Genomic DNA, 17,069 nt, shown 5'->3' with positions numbered 1-17,069 from the left:
GGGGAGGCGGTTTAGAACGGAGTTGAGGAGGAACTTCTTCACTCAAAGGGTGGTGAATCTCTGGAATTCTCTGCCCGTTGAAGTGGTGGAGGCTGCCTCGCTAAATATTTTTAAGAAGCGGGTTGATGGGTTCTTGATAAGAGAGGGGATTAAGGGTTATGGGGAGAGGGCGGGAAAGTGGAACTGAGCCACAACAGATCAGCCATGATCTTATTGAATGGCGGGGCAGGCTCGAAGGGCTAGATGGCCTACTCCTGCTCCTATTTCTTATGTTCTTATGTTCTTATGTTCAACTGATTACAGGACCAGATTGGGAACACCCATTGAGGTCATTCATTGACCTCAATACAATGGTCTTGTATTGAAAATGCAGCAGAAGCATTCCCTGCTATTATAAAGGAATTTTGAATTTTTTCTGATTTTTTTTTGTTATTACTTTTGCACAGTTAATTCTATTGTTATTGGCTCATTTAGTGTGTAAATTTTAATGTTATTTTTACGATTGGAGATGAGTATTATTTAATTTGCATAAATGAACATAGGTTTTGTTATTTGTTTTAAATCTGTGAAACTATTTAAATCTGCATTATATTATCATATAACTTACTGTGTGGCATGCTTATAAATGTTGGATGTTTTACTTCAGAATATGGAAATTGAAAATGTCATTGGGAAGAAGAGAGGTTAGAACTTCTTGGACCATGATTTGGATACCTTATTGTAGGAGTCTGAGCAGAGTTCACAATTTGGGCGGTGAAAAATCTAAACCATTTTCTTGTGCCTTGTTTACTTCATAGAATCCCTGCAGTGCAGAAGGAGGTCATTCAGCCTACTGAGTCTGTACTGACCACAATTCTACCCAGGCCCTATCCCCATAAACCTATACATTTACCCTAGCTAGTCCCCCTAACACTAAGGGGCAACTTAGCATGGCCAATCCACTTAACCTGCACATCTTTGGACTGTGGGAGGAAACCGGAACCCCTGGAGGAAACACACACAGACACAGAGAGAATGTGCAAACTCCACTTAGAAAGTGACCCAAACTGGGAATCAAACCCAGGTTCCTGGTGCTGTGAGGCAGCAGTGCTAACCACTGTGCCACTGTTCCACCATTCATTTATAACTTATAATAACTTCATTTATAATTAATCATTTTTAAATGTTGTGTTTTAATGTTTCAATACAGCATTTGTAGAGTTTTGCAAAGTTTAATGGAAAACATTTATTAACGAAGATGATGTTATAAATACAAAAAGTAAAGGCAAAAGCAGAAGATACTGGAAAAAAGAAACATTGAAGAGGCAGTCAAGTTTGTACTTTCAAATTTAGCCACAAAGCATGAGACTTGAAAGTACTGCATCCTGAGGAGAACATGCGAACCTGAGATTAACAGAAACAAGGTATTGTAATAGAAAGATCCCCACAGCTGAGATCTTATAAAACTAAGAAGGATCATTGAAATATCAGGAGGAATCAAGGAGCTTTGATATCATTGGAAAGGAAACCTTGGACATAGTATTTAGTTCTGGATGGAGACAAGCAACGAAAAACACATACCCCAAAGATGTCTGAGTTAGGCTGATTGCTAAATTGACCCTTAATCTCAGGGAGATTTGCAAAATAAAATATGTAAAGTTACGGGGATAGGGCCTGGGTGGGATTGCTGTCAGTGCAGGCTCGATGGACTGAATGACTTCCCTCTGCACTGTAAGGATTCTATGATTCCATGAAATAGAAATTCTACAACAACCTAGGTGGAGGGCACTCCTACAGAAGGATGAGAGGCTGTGTGTTTGTCCGAACCTCAAAACAAAATCAACACCAGATTAGGGGGAATTGGCCAACGCACCACAGATACTAACCCTGTGAAGTCTGAAACTTTGGGGTGGAATGTAGGAGGATACATATTATCGGGATAAAGACTTGGTGGGGGGGGTGAAATGTAGAGGGCTAATATCAGGAGCATCTGATATTCATATAACTACTGAAGTAATTATGCTGCAATGTTACATGATTATGTAACTGAGACCAGATGGGAAGCAGAATGGCAACCTTGTGTAGAGTACGAAGATGCACATAGATCAGTAAATAATACACAAGAATAGTTTTTACTAATAATGATCTATGGTAGCACTCTTAGGGTAACAGGCAAATCCTAAAGAAACCTTATCTAGACCCCAAACTCAAGACGAAACATTGCCACCTCCATCCCCATTCTGGTTTATTGATCTGATTTTGTGGTGCCCCAATAGTCTCTGACTTGCCTCATTAGTACCTGTCCTTCCAGTAGGCCTACATCAAGTCTCAAGAGCTGTTGGCTCTCTAAATTGGGCTGGCAGCTTCAGGAGTCCATCAATTGTCCTTAATAAGACAGTGAACGCAGAGGCACCTCATTCCGAGGCTGTCCCTCGGAAGATTGCTTGGTAGGTTTTCATTCCGCAAGTGCGCTCTCCAGATGCCCATTTGGTCCCAAATCTGAGCCCCCAAAGGCTGTAGGAAACTCTACCCATTAATTCTGCTTCTTTTTCCACAACGCTGCCTGACCTGCTGAGCATTGTCCACCTTTATTTCCGGATTCCAGCATCGGTACGGTTTAGCTTTGTAGATTTCTGCGGGGCTCCAGAAGTAGCAATGCATTGTTTCTATAATTTAATGTTACTATTTTGTTAAACCCTATCACCATGCTGAACTAGCTCCGCTAAGGTGTGTGCCTAAACCACCCTTATTGTTACATAAACCTGCGCCTTTAATTCTCCACGAGGCCCAGTTGGCAAGACATTGAATCCTTCAATCAGCAGGATAAGCTGAACCAGCTCGGATAAGACTTTAGAATACTCAGAGGAATGGGCAAGTTTTAATAGAGGTTTTACCAAAATAACAACCACAAAATATGGAAGCAATTCATGCATAGGAGGGGTACCAATGTATAAATTACTTTTCCATAGTTAATAAAAATAAATATGTGCGCGAAGGTGCAGTTTTTTTTCTAATCCTGCCTCAGGCATGCTATGAACTTTTGAAATCCAGAAGCAGGAAGGCCCTCTCTGAGGCCAATATCGTTACACAGTTTATCCAGCATATTTATATCCAGTGCTGTATTCTAGCCATTCTCAAACATAGCTCTGAAGGCGAAAAGCATTTTAAGGTCTGCTAAAAGCTAGCTCGCCTTTGCCACGGGAATTACGGAGGCGGTGATAAGCGAGTGTTCATTTCCTAAGAGCATGAGCGGTGAATTTTAATAGCAAAGTTCAAATCTTAGCTTGACGATGCGTATTTTTTACATTGTCTTTCTCCAGCGGCTCACTGACTACACCTCGAGGTGATTTTGGCCAAGTTTAATTTTTGAAATGAACCCCCTGCCCACCCTCCCCCCCCCAACACTGCGGTCTGATTAAAAGCATATGCTGATCCCCATCGGAGGAATCTGATGGTTTTATTAATCTACCGAGTCACTAATGCTTATTTTCTTTGTCAGCCTGGTTTACTTTATTAATTTTTGGTTTGGGCGTCGGGATAGGGGCAGGGGAAGGCGCATCGCACTCAAGTTATTCGAACCGTCCTCCTCCCCAAACCAAAACATGCAGAATTCTGATTGCATTGTGATTTGCATCCTTTAGCGCATTCCTAAAAACGGTGAAGCGTGCCGGGGGGGGCTGAAAATTGGCAACAGGGCACGCACGAACTCTGCAAAGGTGCTGATCGCTCCAGCCTGCAGAAGCGCCTGCTGTTGATTAGTGTTTTGAAGTTTGTAAGTGCAGCGGATGCTGAGCCTCTTTATTAGGCCCCCCTCTGTCACTGTGGCCATTGGCTGGAGCCGGACCATCCTGCCATGGTCATTGCTCCCGTAAGCATGAAGCCATCTGCGACTGTGACCCACTGGCACTAATGGGACTCGCGCTGTCAGTCAGCGGTGCACGGCTCATTGACACGGATGATTTTGGGTGGCCAGCAGCTTGCCCGAGGACAATAGCAGCACAATTACGGAAACTGCCACTCAAAACCTATGGAGATCATTGGAAAGAAAAGGTGTTTAGTCATTAAGGAGATATTGATCTTTGAATAAATATGCTTGGGTGGGACTGTGTCAACTTCAGGTACTGAATACCTGTTTGTGCTGTACAAACCTCAGCAGTTTTACAACTTAAAATGTAGCCAAATAGAAGAACTCTCTGTCACAACCAAGTAATCACAGTTCAATGAATCCTTGATGTGTTTAACATGTTTACAGAATAAAGCATATTAACCCCACTAACCTTCAAAGTTCTTTTTACATTTGTTTGCACAATTGGAAATGGAGTAGAACTATTTGGAACACATTCTACAGTCTTCTGTTAAAGAACAAGTTTTTATCTGATACAAAATTGGATTTTCCCAGAGGTAATAAAGTAAATTCCTTCAATAATTTAGAATGTCTGGTAGAGAATGAATTTTGTTAAAAGAAGTATTTATGTATTACCCTTGATTTAAACAAGTCTCGTACCAAAGCCAAAAACCGATGGGTGCTGAATTGGATCGGTACACTGTTAACCTGGGCCTGTTGATTCTAACGCAGACAGCATACTAATTTAAATAATTTCAGTTTCCAGCCTGTGTTTAATGTGCTGTTAGTTGGTTGGATGCATCAATAAAGAGCCAACATTGTGAATAACCACTGCTATTCCTGGGGTGACATCTTGTGGAGGCAATGGGGGTCTCGGCAGCAAGAAGACAGTGATGATCAGCACAGTGGCACAGTGGTTAGCACTGCTGCCTCACAGCACCAGGGGCCCTCATTCAATTCCATCCTTGAGTGACTATCTGTGTGGAGTTTGCACATTCTCCCCATGCCTGTGTGGGTTGCCTCCAAGTGTTCCAGTTTCTTCCCACACTCCAACAATCTGAAGGTTAGGTTGATTGGCCATGCTAAATTGCACCTTACTGTCCCAGGATGTGTGGTTTAGGGGATTAGCAAGGTAAATATGTGGGTTAGGGAATAGGGCCTCGATGGGATGCTCTGTTGGAGAGTTGGTGCAGAATCAATGGGCCAAATGGCTTCCTTCTGTTGTGTTGGATTTCTAATTTTATGATCTAGACATATTGTTACTTAATTTTATGCATGCAGCCACCAGACATGAAATCTGAGCGTAACTTCAGGGCATAACATTGAGAAAGGATGTACATATGGTGAGGGACTAGGCACAAGTGCTCTGGAGCATGGAAGGAGACCAGGATAGAATAGGTGCCAGTCCATCAGATGGTGAGGCGATGCTGCTGAGGAGTAATTTAGGAGTTCATTAAAGAAGGTCACTGATGGGTGTATTCAATATTAATGTATATTGTACTGGGAGCCTTACCAGACAGCCTGTGATCAATGTCAAGGAGCGTGATGAAGACCAGCACCAACTTGGCACAAGGTTGTATGCAGAGTTTTGAGTTTGTCTTTTCCAGCATGTAAGTGCGGCCAACTCCTTTTACACAAGTGTAGATCTAACCATCTGATGGCCATTGTTGTAGCTTCTACTGCAGCACAAGCAGCACCCATCCAACATCTTTATCCTCCAGTGACAGCTCATACTGTTTTCATGCAAAGTCAATTCGTTGCCATTGCTTCTGCCATTCTGATTGTGGAGTACAAAATGTAAAGGGTCATTGCAGTCTAGCCCTTCAACAACTAAGTCGAGGTGCTAGGGTGCTATCCCAGGAGTATGGCAGTGGCTCCATTGTGCATAAACCTGTTATCCTCTTTTGAGAAGAGAGTATTGATTCTCCCACCTGCCTCTGCGCTAGTGTCCTTCCTGTTGACTGCCAGTGAACCAGAGCAGACTGCTACCTCCCATGCTAAGTTCCTGCACTAAGGGCTCACAGCCACTGAGGATCATCCTCCATGCAGTCTCCTTGACTGAGAATCAGCAGCCTTGTTATATTGAATGGGGTAGCGCTGTGTAAGGAACAGCAGGAAATGGAGAGATAGACAAAGAGTGTGGTGGTGGATTTTGTTTTGGCTAGATGGGCACTGCACTGATCTGTGACGAGGGCAGGTAAGGTGTTAAATTATTGGTATCAGAGTTAGATGTGATCATCATGGAGAGGTCAGCTGGAAAGGTACTGCTCGTTTCCCTCCTTCCTGCCTCTTTCTCATTCTCCTTATGGCCCTCATGCTTTTGTTCCTCACTTACTTGTTAGTTAGTTGGTAGAAAGTTTTGCCCCCTCATAACAAGAGTTCTCCTAAGTAAAGCAAGGCTCCTGCAGAGGGATCCAAATAGTAGAGGTTGATGCTAGCGCTCTGCTCTCTCACATTTCCTGTGGCAATTGGGCTTTCCATGTTTGCATGCTGCATTTATGTATATAAATTATGCACCAGGGTCATTCGCCCTAGTTATTAGAGGCTAGGCCTAGAGGCCTAGTGGCCATGCTTTTGACAGCAAACTAACACTGAATTAAGGCAGCACAATGATGACCAGGATAGTGGACATTGACCTGCATGATTTGTTGCATATGGTCACAAGCCAGCTGGACTTTAAGAGAGATTTGCCGACTCTACATGCTTCTGGCATCATCCAAGACTTGCACTAAGGTCCTCCCCAGTATGACATCCAGTCTGATCTGGAGAAGAAATGCATGTGTTTGCCTTGCTTGCTATTCTGGAAGTTTAACATTGTTCCCAAAAACGGGAGCAGTCACTTCCAATTTCTTCCTTGGTGGGCAGGAATTTACCAAACCAGAATGGAGGAAGTGAGTTCAGACTCAGGGAAGTTGGTTAATAGTGGGATGGTTCAGCAACGTACCCCCAGTGCCAAGTCCTTTTCCCAGGGCCAGACCAATTCAGATCAGCGTCTTAATCCGAGGAGGCAGTGGCTGATTTTCGGAAGTAAAGGTTCAGTTAATGACCATTTTACAGGGCTGCTAATATTTGTAAATGATTGATGACCTTCTCCCCTGCCAGAGGCATCCACTGGTGCCCCAACTATCTACCTAGGGAGTTTCCCCTATGACCCTTGCCTTCCTGAACTTATTAATTTTTCCAACTTAACCGACTGAGCTCCTGAGATCTCTGGCCTGACTCAGCAGCAGGCCCCCATCTCTCATTGATACTACGAAGGCACCAGAGCCATCTACTCTGTGATTGGGGCAGCAACTGCAGGTGATTGCCCACCATATTTAATTGGAAGGTGGGTCCACAGGTGGGCAACTAAGAGGCTACATGTGGTAAAATCACTGCGTCAGCCCCATGGCCACCAAGTATGGGCTCAAGGCCCACTTTGGCTGTGGTAAAGATTAGGTTAATTTCTCAAAGATTGCCCACTTTGTATAGTGGAAGCATAGTAGAGGACATGTCCCTGTCTACATCAATGGGGATGAAGTAGAAAGAGTCGAGAGCTTTAAGTTTCTAGGTGTCCAGATCACCAATAACATGTCCTGGTCCCCCCATTCTGACACTATAGTTAAGAAAGCCCACCAACACCTCTAGTTTCTCAGAAGACTAAGGAAATTTGCATGTCCACTGTGACTCACCGACTTCTACAGATGCACCATAGAAAGCATTCTTTCTGGCTGCATCACAGCTTGGTATGGCTCCTGCTCTGCCCAAGACTACAAGGAACTACAAAGCCCAGTCCATCACACAAGCCAGCCTCCCACCTACTGACACTGTCTACACTTCCTGCTGCCTCAGAAAAGCAGCCAGCATAATTAAGGACCCCACTTAGCCCGGACATCCTCTCTTCCACCTTCTTCCATCAAGAAAAAGTTACAAGAGTCTGAGGAAACACACCAATCAACTCAAGAATAGCTTCTTCTCTGCTGCGATCAGACTTTTGAATGAACCTAACCCGCACTGTTGATCTTTCTCTATACCCTAGATATAACACTACATCTGCACTTTCCCTTTTCTTCTCTATGAAGAGTATGCCCTGTCTGTATAGCACGCAAGAGACAATATTTTTCATTGTACACTAAACATAGAACATAGAACATTACGATGCAGTACAGGCCCTCCGGCCCTCAGTGTTGCGCCAACCTGTGAAACCAATCTAAAGCTCACCTAACCTACACTATTCCAATATCATCCATATGTTTATCCAATGACCATTTAAATGCCCTTAATGTGATACATGTGACATTAATAAATCAAATCAAATCAAATCAAATCACTTGCATACTTGGGAAGAATATTGCTCCAGTTTCTTTTATTTTTCAATTTTTTCCATCCAGTTTTTTTTCTCACAGAAGATAAATAAAGCCATGTTTATCCATGAGAAAGAAAAATTTCTGTACAAATAATTCAGTCTGAAAATCTCCAAGCAACATAGCTGTAGGGACAAGACAGGTTAAACACATCACAAACAGGGCATGTTCTGTGTCTCAAACAGAAGAACATGTGGTATCCTATTTATGCCACAGAAATGTGGGCAAATACCAAAACTTTATTAGAAAGAAGAATTTGACTGAACACTTTGGTAGGACTTGGAATGATGTCCGACTGGGCCTAGTCAGAGGTTTGCTGGTGTTGTACCTCTAGTCACCTAGCTCACTGTCATTTTTGATGGGGTTGCTGTTGCATAACTCACAATCATTTAATTGAAAATCGCTTTTCCCGTGTGCGAAGCAATGTTATTCCAGGTTTATTGCTGCTGAACTCCTGTGGTTGTACTCACATGAGTAAGAGTGAACAGGAAGCTGGGAGTGACAGTGTGTGAAGATTGTTTAATCAGGCTGGTGTACATAAAATCAGAATAACATCCAAACATGGTGTTAACTGGATCCAGGCTTGTTGGTGAAGTTAAAAATAGGGCACTGCTTTCTTTGCTGGCGAGAGTTTATTGACTAAGTTGACAGTTAACACCATTCCCCGGTGCCCCAGCTATCCCCATTTATTGCTGTACAAATACACATACCTGTTTAACAATGCAATTGCCATTAAACCTGAACAATGCAACTCATTAAAACCTTGTACCTTAAAGGGTTGCTCTTGCTTTGGCCTTCAGTTTGTCTAGTTGGATTTGTTTTGCCAAGAAGAATGGCAGCCGAGTGGAAGGAGCTCTGGATCATGGCCTCCCTGGTGTCCCTGATTCCCTCAAGATTCTGCTTCCAAAGGCGTTCACTGTAAGAACTCCCGGGAGGAGATAGTTTCAGACCAGATGTGGAGAGGGTGGGTGATGGAAGCTTTCAATCCTGTTACAATAGGAGGCGAGGGCCGGAGAAAGGCGACATCTTGCAAGCTGTGCCCAGCATACCTTCTAATTCTATCTTTTACTCTTGTTCTACTATGACTGTAACACTACATTCTGCACTTTCTTGTTGCCTTCTCTATGAATGGTATGCTTTGTGCAAGAAACAATACTTTTCATTGTATACTAATACATGGGACAATAATAAATCAAATCAAATCAAAATGCCTTAAATCACAATTTTTTGAAGGAAAGACAAAATTATATCAAAACAAGCTCAATATAGATACAGGTCTGTTCCCACTGTCTCTGGGGCTCACACTGAAGATTCCCTTCTACTAAGACCTGTACCCTAACACCTGATAGGCGATGGTTCACAAACATCTTTCTGATAGGCCCCAAGAAGGTCATGTGACCCACGAACCTCCAGCCTTAAAGGGGGCCACGCTATCACAAATCCCCCTTTCCGTCAAGCAAATTTAGGCAGCATACTGTCACAATGTCCAGCAGCAATATCTGTAATAAGCTTCAGACAATCTAAATGCCCTGTGTGACTTGGTTCCGTTAATCCCTCTCTCTTCACACAGGGGCTCGATATTACCCTCTTCTTTCAGTGGGCAAGCAGGACACCTACTGGAAGTCAGCAGGTCCCTCCTTCAAACGTAACTCAGAGATAATTGAAATGACCCATAGTTAAGGCCCTCGCCCTCTTTACTTTAATAATTCCATCTGATAATCCCTGTTTTGTTCTGACAATCTGCAACAAATCGCAGTTAAGGTTACCTTCCCTAAATATCACAGATTTCTACATAGACTGAGTTTCATTACGTTGAAGCTGTGCACAATATATTAGTAGACAAAAGTAAAAAGTGTGAATGTTCCGGATACAGGGTGCTTGATGCAGGGAATATAAATGCTGCCAAAAAGCACAATGCGATTGTTGTTATGAATGGTTTAAAAATTTCTCACCTTGCTTATTCCGTGCCTCAAGATCTCCTGTGTGATTGCATCCAGCCCAGATTTTGCTGTGTTTCATATCCAATGATTACAGGCTGAAAATGCTGAACCGAGCAGGGTTGCTCACCATTATGGCTGTTAAACTCTAGTTCATGTTGCTGCGAAAATTAACACTGTCTGTGAATGAGTGCACTGTGTACGTGCTAAAAGTTTGAGCCAAATGTTTAACCGTAACAATCATCATTAGTTTCAAAAGCATTGATTAAACCAAACTTTGTACACAGGGAGTACTTTTTAATTATCTTGATTTCCACTGACAGAATGAAAAGAAAACCTTAGTCTAATGTAGCCTCACTTTTAATTAAAGGTTATCAATCCCCGTTTATTTCTTCTCAGTCTTAAGCAATTAGCATTTCACGACAGAGATGTGTAAATTCTGGCAGCTTTGATACTCAACTAATCTCTGTGTGACTGGAGGCTGGCATCCAGTGGCATATCGCATGGATCAGTGCTAGGTCCCCTATTGTTCATGATCTTTCTGTAATTGATATGGAGCAAAACATAGGATAATAAGTAAGCTTATGGTTGGCAGGGTGGTTAATAACGAGGAAGAAGATTTTAGGCTGTAGGCTGTGGGCATGGCGGGCAGGGGGACTAATCTGGAGGGACCCTGATGACAATGACCCATGTTGGGAAGGGGTTGAGAGAACACTCTGCCCAGGAAGGGTGGGGAGAGTTGGGGGGAGGGTGGGTCCTGATGTCCGTGGGGCGAGGCACTCTCAGATTGGGGCACTCTTGTGAAATGGTGCCTGAGCGCTCTGAAGTTGGGCTCACCGATATGTTTATGCGCCCACTACCACCCCCACCCTCCCCCACTCCCCCCACTAGTGCTGGTGTGCAACTCACTATTTTCCAAAGAAGTGACTGAGTGTTGGAGGATTGCGGTGCAGAGCACGCCTGAGAGACCTGGTGGGGATCACTCCATCACTCTTGATGTTATGACACTTTGAGCGTGGCCTTACCAGCCATTCACTCCCCACGGCCGCTGCAGGGAAGACGGAGAATTTGGCACCCAAACAAATCTCTGTTCACTGCAGTGGGATCAGAAAATCCCGCCAGCCTGAAAGGCTGGAAGATTCTGCCCTTAGAAACTTTTTGGAAGAATTCCATCCCACCTGTGTCTCAACCCTATTTCTTCGTGACTCATCAAGGGATTGATTTGACTGATTGTTTCGCAGATGGATGGGAAAAGAAAAGTCTTTGGTTTAAGCGTACAGCACTGCCATTTCCAGATTCAATACTGGGTGTTAGTGACTAAACAGAAAGGTATTTGTTAATTTCCTTCTTGGTCGAGGCAATGCAGCTGATTTCCATGGTGGCTGGGGGCCAGCCATCAGATCAGTTCCCTGGGATTTTGTGATATGTAGACATTCTACCGCGTCATTCCCTGGCACTCTACTGCTGGGTGTGCATCCAGATCCCTGGTGGCCTGATGCCTTCTGACTACCTACTGTTAAACGACTGGATATGCCATTAGATTCCAAGCAGTTGTCCATTACCCTGTCAGTTTACAAGGGGTGCTTTGCTAATTTCTGTTTCCAACTTGATGTGCACAGGCAAGAACTGGTTAACTCTTAAGCATGCTGACCTGTTCAGTTCAATAATGCATGTGAAATAATGATATGAATTGAAATGCAATTTTTAAAGTTTATTTATTAGTGTCAGAAGTAGGCTTACATTAACATTGCAACAAAGTCACTGTGAAAATCCCCCAGTCACCACACTCAGGCGCCTGTTTGGGTACACCGAGGGAGAATTTAGCATGGCCAGTGCAGCTAACCAGCACGTCTTTGGGATTGTGGGAGGAAACCAGAGCACCCAGAGGAAGCCCACGTAGACACGGGGAGAACATGCAGACTTTGCACAGAGATTGACCCAAGCCAGGAATCAAACCCAGGTCCCTGGTGCTGTGAGGCAGCAGTGCTATCCACAGTGCCACCACGCCACTCACAAGACTCATTACTCATATCAGGTATGTTGTCAATATATCAATGTGAGATTAGATTGGGATATAACTGGACAATGAAACCGATGGCACTCATGTCCCATGTGATTTCTTTAGTATGAAATAAGACACTCGGTGTACAAAGAAAAAGAAAAGCAGGTCCCAAATCCTGTGCCCATATTAATCATATGAAAGCTTTTATTTATTATTTTCTTCTGTATTTCCTCTTTAAAAATGTATTGTAGAGCACAGCAACAATAAATGTCAGAGGTGCAGAGTGTGCCTGGCAAAAAACAGCTCCTACTCATGCTGATTAAACACCTCTGTTTGTAGCCTGTGCATTTATTCAGCATTAGTAAGGGTTGTTTATTATCCTGTATATTCAAGACCTCTGATACATAGCACATTATAAAAATACCAACACTACATTGAAAAACCCCAGTCGCTGCAGTGCTCTGGGTGTGTCGTCACTCACTTATGCTGGATTTCTGAGATCGACGAGGCAAGTGGCTGGAGAATTTCATCAGATCTCCAGAAGGGCATTATACGGGGAGCTCCTTTAATGGACACTGCATTTCAGGGGAGGAGTAAGGATTGACAGTGGCCATCTCTCGATAAAAAGCCCTCTTGCTTTAGACAAAAATAAGGAACCACATTTGTTATGTCCACTGCCTGAAAGCTGCAGCTTCGGGCTTCACTCTTTATTCTGCAAGTCAAGAGATGCATTTGTTTCTCGCAAATGATCACTAAAAAGAAACCCTTAAAGTTTGAAACACAGAGCTCTGTTTTACCCCTGTTCATGCCATGCTCCCGCTGCAGCAAAGATGTAGATCTTGGCGACAAGCCAAATCTCCGTTCACTGCAGCGGGATGGGAAAATCCCACTGGCGTGAACTGTCGGAAAATCCCAGCCGTTAAAAATGTTTATCCATGTGTTGGAAGTCCTTGACACCTTAGAAAGAGAAAAATTCCCTTTTTCGGTATTCTAAACCACTGTCAATTGATTCCATACAATTCACTTTTCCTTCAGCCTGCTCCCCTTCCAGTCTCTAATTAATTAATTATTGCAGTTGAAAATCAAAAACTGAATACGACAATTAAATCTGCCCCTGATTTGCTCAGATGCAGCTGTAATGTTTTGTTAGTATGCTGTAACCTATCCAGTACAGAATGCCTGGGATTAAGGCATTCTTGGACTTAGTCATTACCCAAAATGTAGGATAACTTCAGAATGCCTAACCACAGTTGTGTGACCCGGATGTAAATATGCATCCGGTGCTTAAAATAGCAACAAAGAATTAGAAAGCACTAATAAAACAGAGAGATACTCTGTTAATAAACACCAGACAATCTTAGACCAATAATTCCAAACTGCCTGTGATAATGAATATCTCTGTGCTATGTCTGATGGGATCAAGAGAGTGATGCTACTGGCACCAAACTTAGCCCCTGGAATTGGAAGAAGGTGATGTTCTCACTGACAGAAGTCCTGCTGGTTTGAAGCTTAAAGTTTTAAAGCTTACCACAACACCGTATCTTCCATATTTCCAGAATACTATGCTGTTCTAAAATGACATTGACGGAAAAGGTGATTCCAAGCAACCCAGAATTAAAAGAAGAATCTGATGGATGCAAAACATTAATTCTATTTTCTCTCTCCACAGATGCAGCCAGACCTGCTGAGATTTTCCAGCATATCCCTATTTTTTATTTCCGATTCCAGTATTTTGCTTTTATTCCATTATTGGCCCAGAATCAGCACTGCTAATAAATGGGGTAACAAAGAAAAAAGAAAATTACAGCATAAGAGTAGGGCCTTCGGCCCTCTAAGCCATCTTACTAAATATAAGAGAAACTGAGAAGAATTTCCTTTCCCAGAAAGTTTGGCAATGCACCATAAGTGTGAAAGGCTTTGATTTTTAATCGTAATTCATATCCAATTAGCCAACTGATCTTCCTCTGTTATCCATCTTGTCTCTTCCCATTGTAACAGCCAAAAATTTTCACTCTTGTCTTCAGGAGAAAGAGGGATCATTACTATATCTATCAAGTCCAGCACGGTCACTATTCCGCTATTTGTTGCAGCACCATCTTTGGCGAGGCCATGAGTTGCGTAGGGCTGCTCAATAAAAGTTCTGGACAGCTGGTGCTCCTGGATCTCTGGGCTGGACAGGTTGCAGTGTATAACCAGAAAGGTGACTGCCTTAACTTCTCACAGTTTCAGTTGCTTTTTGAAGCCAATCAATGAAAAATACCAGTGGAATATATTCAAAAGCATTACTTAGGTATATGCTTTTGTGTGTGTGTGTGTGTGTGTGTGTGTGTGAAATAGAAACAGGCTGGGATTACATCAATCCCCCTGGCTATTTTTGGGATCAAAGTTTAATTTTTTGGACACTGCTGGGGACCAAAACAGGCGAATTTAAGAAAATGCCTGTTTCTCAATGGCCGGAATTCTCTGACCATTCATGCCAGTGGGATTCTCCAGTCCCAGTGCGAGTTCATCCCCGTCCGTGGGGTTCCCGCTGGCATGAGGTGACATCAAAGGGAATTCCCATTGACAGCGACAGAACTGGAGAATCCCGTCGCTAGCAAACAATGCACCACCTCCTGCTGGGGGGAAACACCTGGCTAGGAGGCCAGCGAACCTCGTCCATTATCTTTATTTATCAGTAATAAAATTACTGGAGATGTGAAAGAAGCTGTTTAACTGATGGCATGGTTGGTGGCAGCAGACCATGGGTTGAATTTTGCATTGGAAGCCAAGTGCCCACCCCTCCCACTTCCACCTTCCTTTCACCACCCCCTCCCCAAGAATAAAAGCAAGCCTGCTTGACAGATTCACCCTGTAGATGTGCTGCTTTTGACTGGCTTGAGACAAGACTTCCACCTACATCAGGGAGGAAGTCCCACCTCCAGGAGCTGCTAGTCAGTCAAATGGCCAGCAACATCCGGTAGTCTGCTGGGAATGGTGGCCATCGCCGGAACCGTGGTGAGTGCAGAGGGAAGCAAATTTCAACAGAATTGGACTTGAAAGTCTGGGGTCTCACTGACGATAGACAGGCAAGCACTGGAAAAGAGGACAGGGGGATTTAGGGGGCTGGAGTGGACATGGTGTTGGGGAAGTAAGAAGCTGAAATGGGGTGTACCAGGGAAAGGGTGATTGTCTCCAATTGAACAGAGGGCCTGAAAAGGAGGTACTGCCTTCTACAGACTGATCACCAGTATGCCAGGTTTCACATGACAATCTGTACATCTGACACTGGTCTCTTCCCAACAGCGGTAAAATCCAAGCAGTGGCAAGAGAACGTCCTTAAGTGGCCATTAATTGACTTGCATTAAATCATGCAATACGATACTAATGTGCTACGTACCCACTCTTGTCCATGTTTCAATGAGGTGAGTAATGAAATGAAGGCCAATTAGTCATAGGAAGGAAACACAACAGAAGAATGAGTTAATTTAATCTGTGTTGGAAAGCTCTTGGGACTAAGAATAAGGGGGATTTGAACTGAAAAATTATTTTCAATCAGTTTGAATGGAGTTTAATATTTTGACGTCCTGCCTCCCAACAGCCAGTCTGATACTTTGAGTGCCAGCATTTTTATTTGGCCTAACTGCATTTCAGAATGTACAGCCATTGTCCATCCTTACACAGTTCCTCCTCCAAGCTCATGATTTTAGTGGCATTGCCAACACCCAGAGCAAAGAAAAACATCGCAGTATGGGTTTAAGGGACATCTCAGCGGATTTCTGTAATGAAAAACAGCGTTGTGATAATCAAAGAGAAGAAGGAGGTTATTTATGAAAAAGAAGACAGATTCATTTGGGCCTTTTCCTGTTTTTCAAATTATTCAATTCTGAAAGGTTTAGCAGTTCAATGAGTTCAGACAAGCACAACATGAATGCATAGTCACAGATTTACTTCACCCTACCATCCATCCGACTGACCAGTTCCCTGACTCCCTCAAAGAGCTATGCATACCTGTCTGATATTTTGAGACATTATTAAGACTCTTGAACATTTCCTATTACTGTACTCCGCATATTTAGGCTAGACCGTCTTGGGCATTGACCAAAATTCCTCAACTCGATATTAAAAAGTCAATGTCGTTGAGTTTTGCCAGAGAATGAACATTCTACATGAGAATTATTTTGATTAACACATTTTCGATGATTACAGTGTAAAAAAAAAAGGCCCAGATTTTGGTTCTCAGACTGGTTGGGTGAATTTGTGACTCCGTAACCTATCCTTAAAAAATGGCTGCTGGAACATTAGACGTTTGGTCTGGAGTCCGTCTGGAGTTGGAGTCAGGGAGGACGATGTGGGAAGAAGTGATACCCAGTGTGAAGGCAGGCTGGGTGAAAGGCTGACCTTGGGGCTTCAGCACAGTGCTACAAATAAAAAAGAAACAAGAATAAAACATCCCTCCAGCCTTACCCATCACAACCCCTCAGCTGCATTCCCCGTCCATGTCACCTCAAGCCCTGTACCCATGGACTCTCATACTCCCATGCCATCTTATGCTCTGTCCCCCATGGTTCCTCATATCCCCTGCACCTAACCCCCACATGGTTCTTTATAGCTGATACTAACTCATGCCAACACATGAGCTCCCACCCACCACCCTTTTCTCTTACGCATCCACTATCCATTATGAGACCTTAGGACTCATGCAAGGGTGAGATAGAAACAGAAACTAGAAGCAGGAATAGGTTATTCAGCCTTTTGAGCCTGCTTGGTCATTCATTATGATCATAGTTGATCATTAAATTCAATATCCTGATCCTGCCTTGCCCCAATATCCCTTGATCCCTTTAGCCCTAAAAGAGCTATACCTAATTCCTTCTTGAGATCACACAATGTGATAAAATGAAGTGATGTAAAATAAAGCACTAGGACCTAGATTTTCACTCCTGGATTGGGAAAACAGAAATGGACATTCCCTGACTCCATTG

This window comes from Carcharhinus amblyrhynchos, chromosome 4 (assembly GCF_965287045.1).
Source record: "Carcharhinus amblyrhynchos chromosome 4, sCarAmb.v2.hapA, whole genome shotgun sequence".
NCBI lineage: Eukaryota > Metazoa > Chordata > Chondrichthyes > Carcharhiniformes > Carcharhinidae > Carcharhinus > Carcharhinus amblyrhynchos.
Note: the sequence above shows the minus strand (reverse complement) of the source record.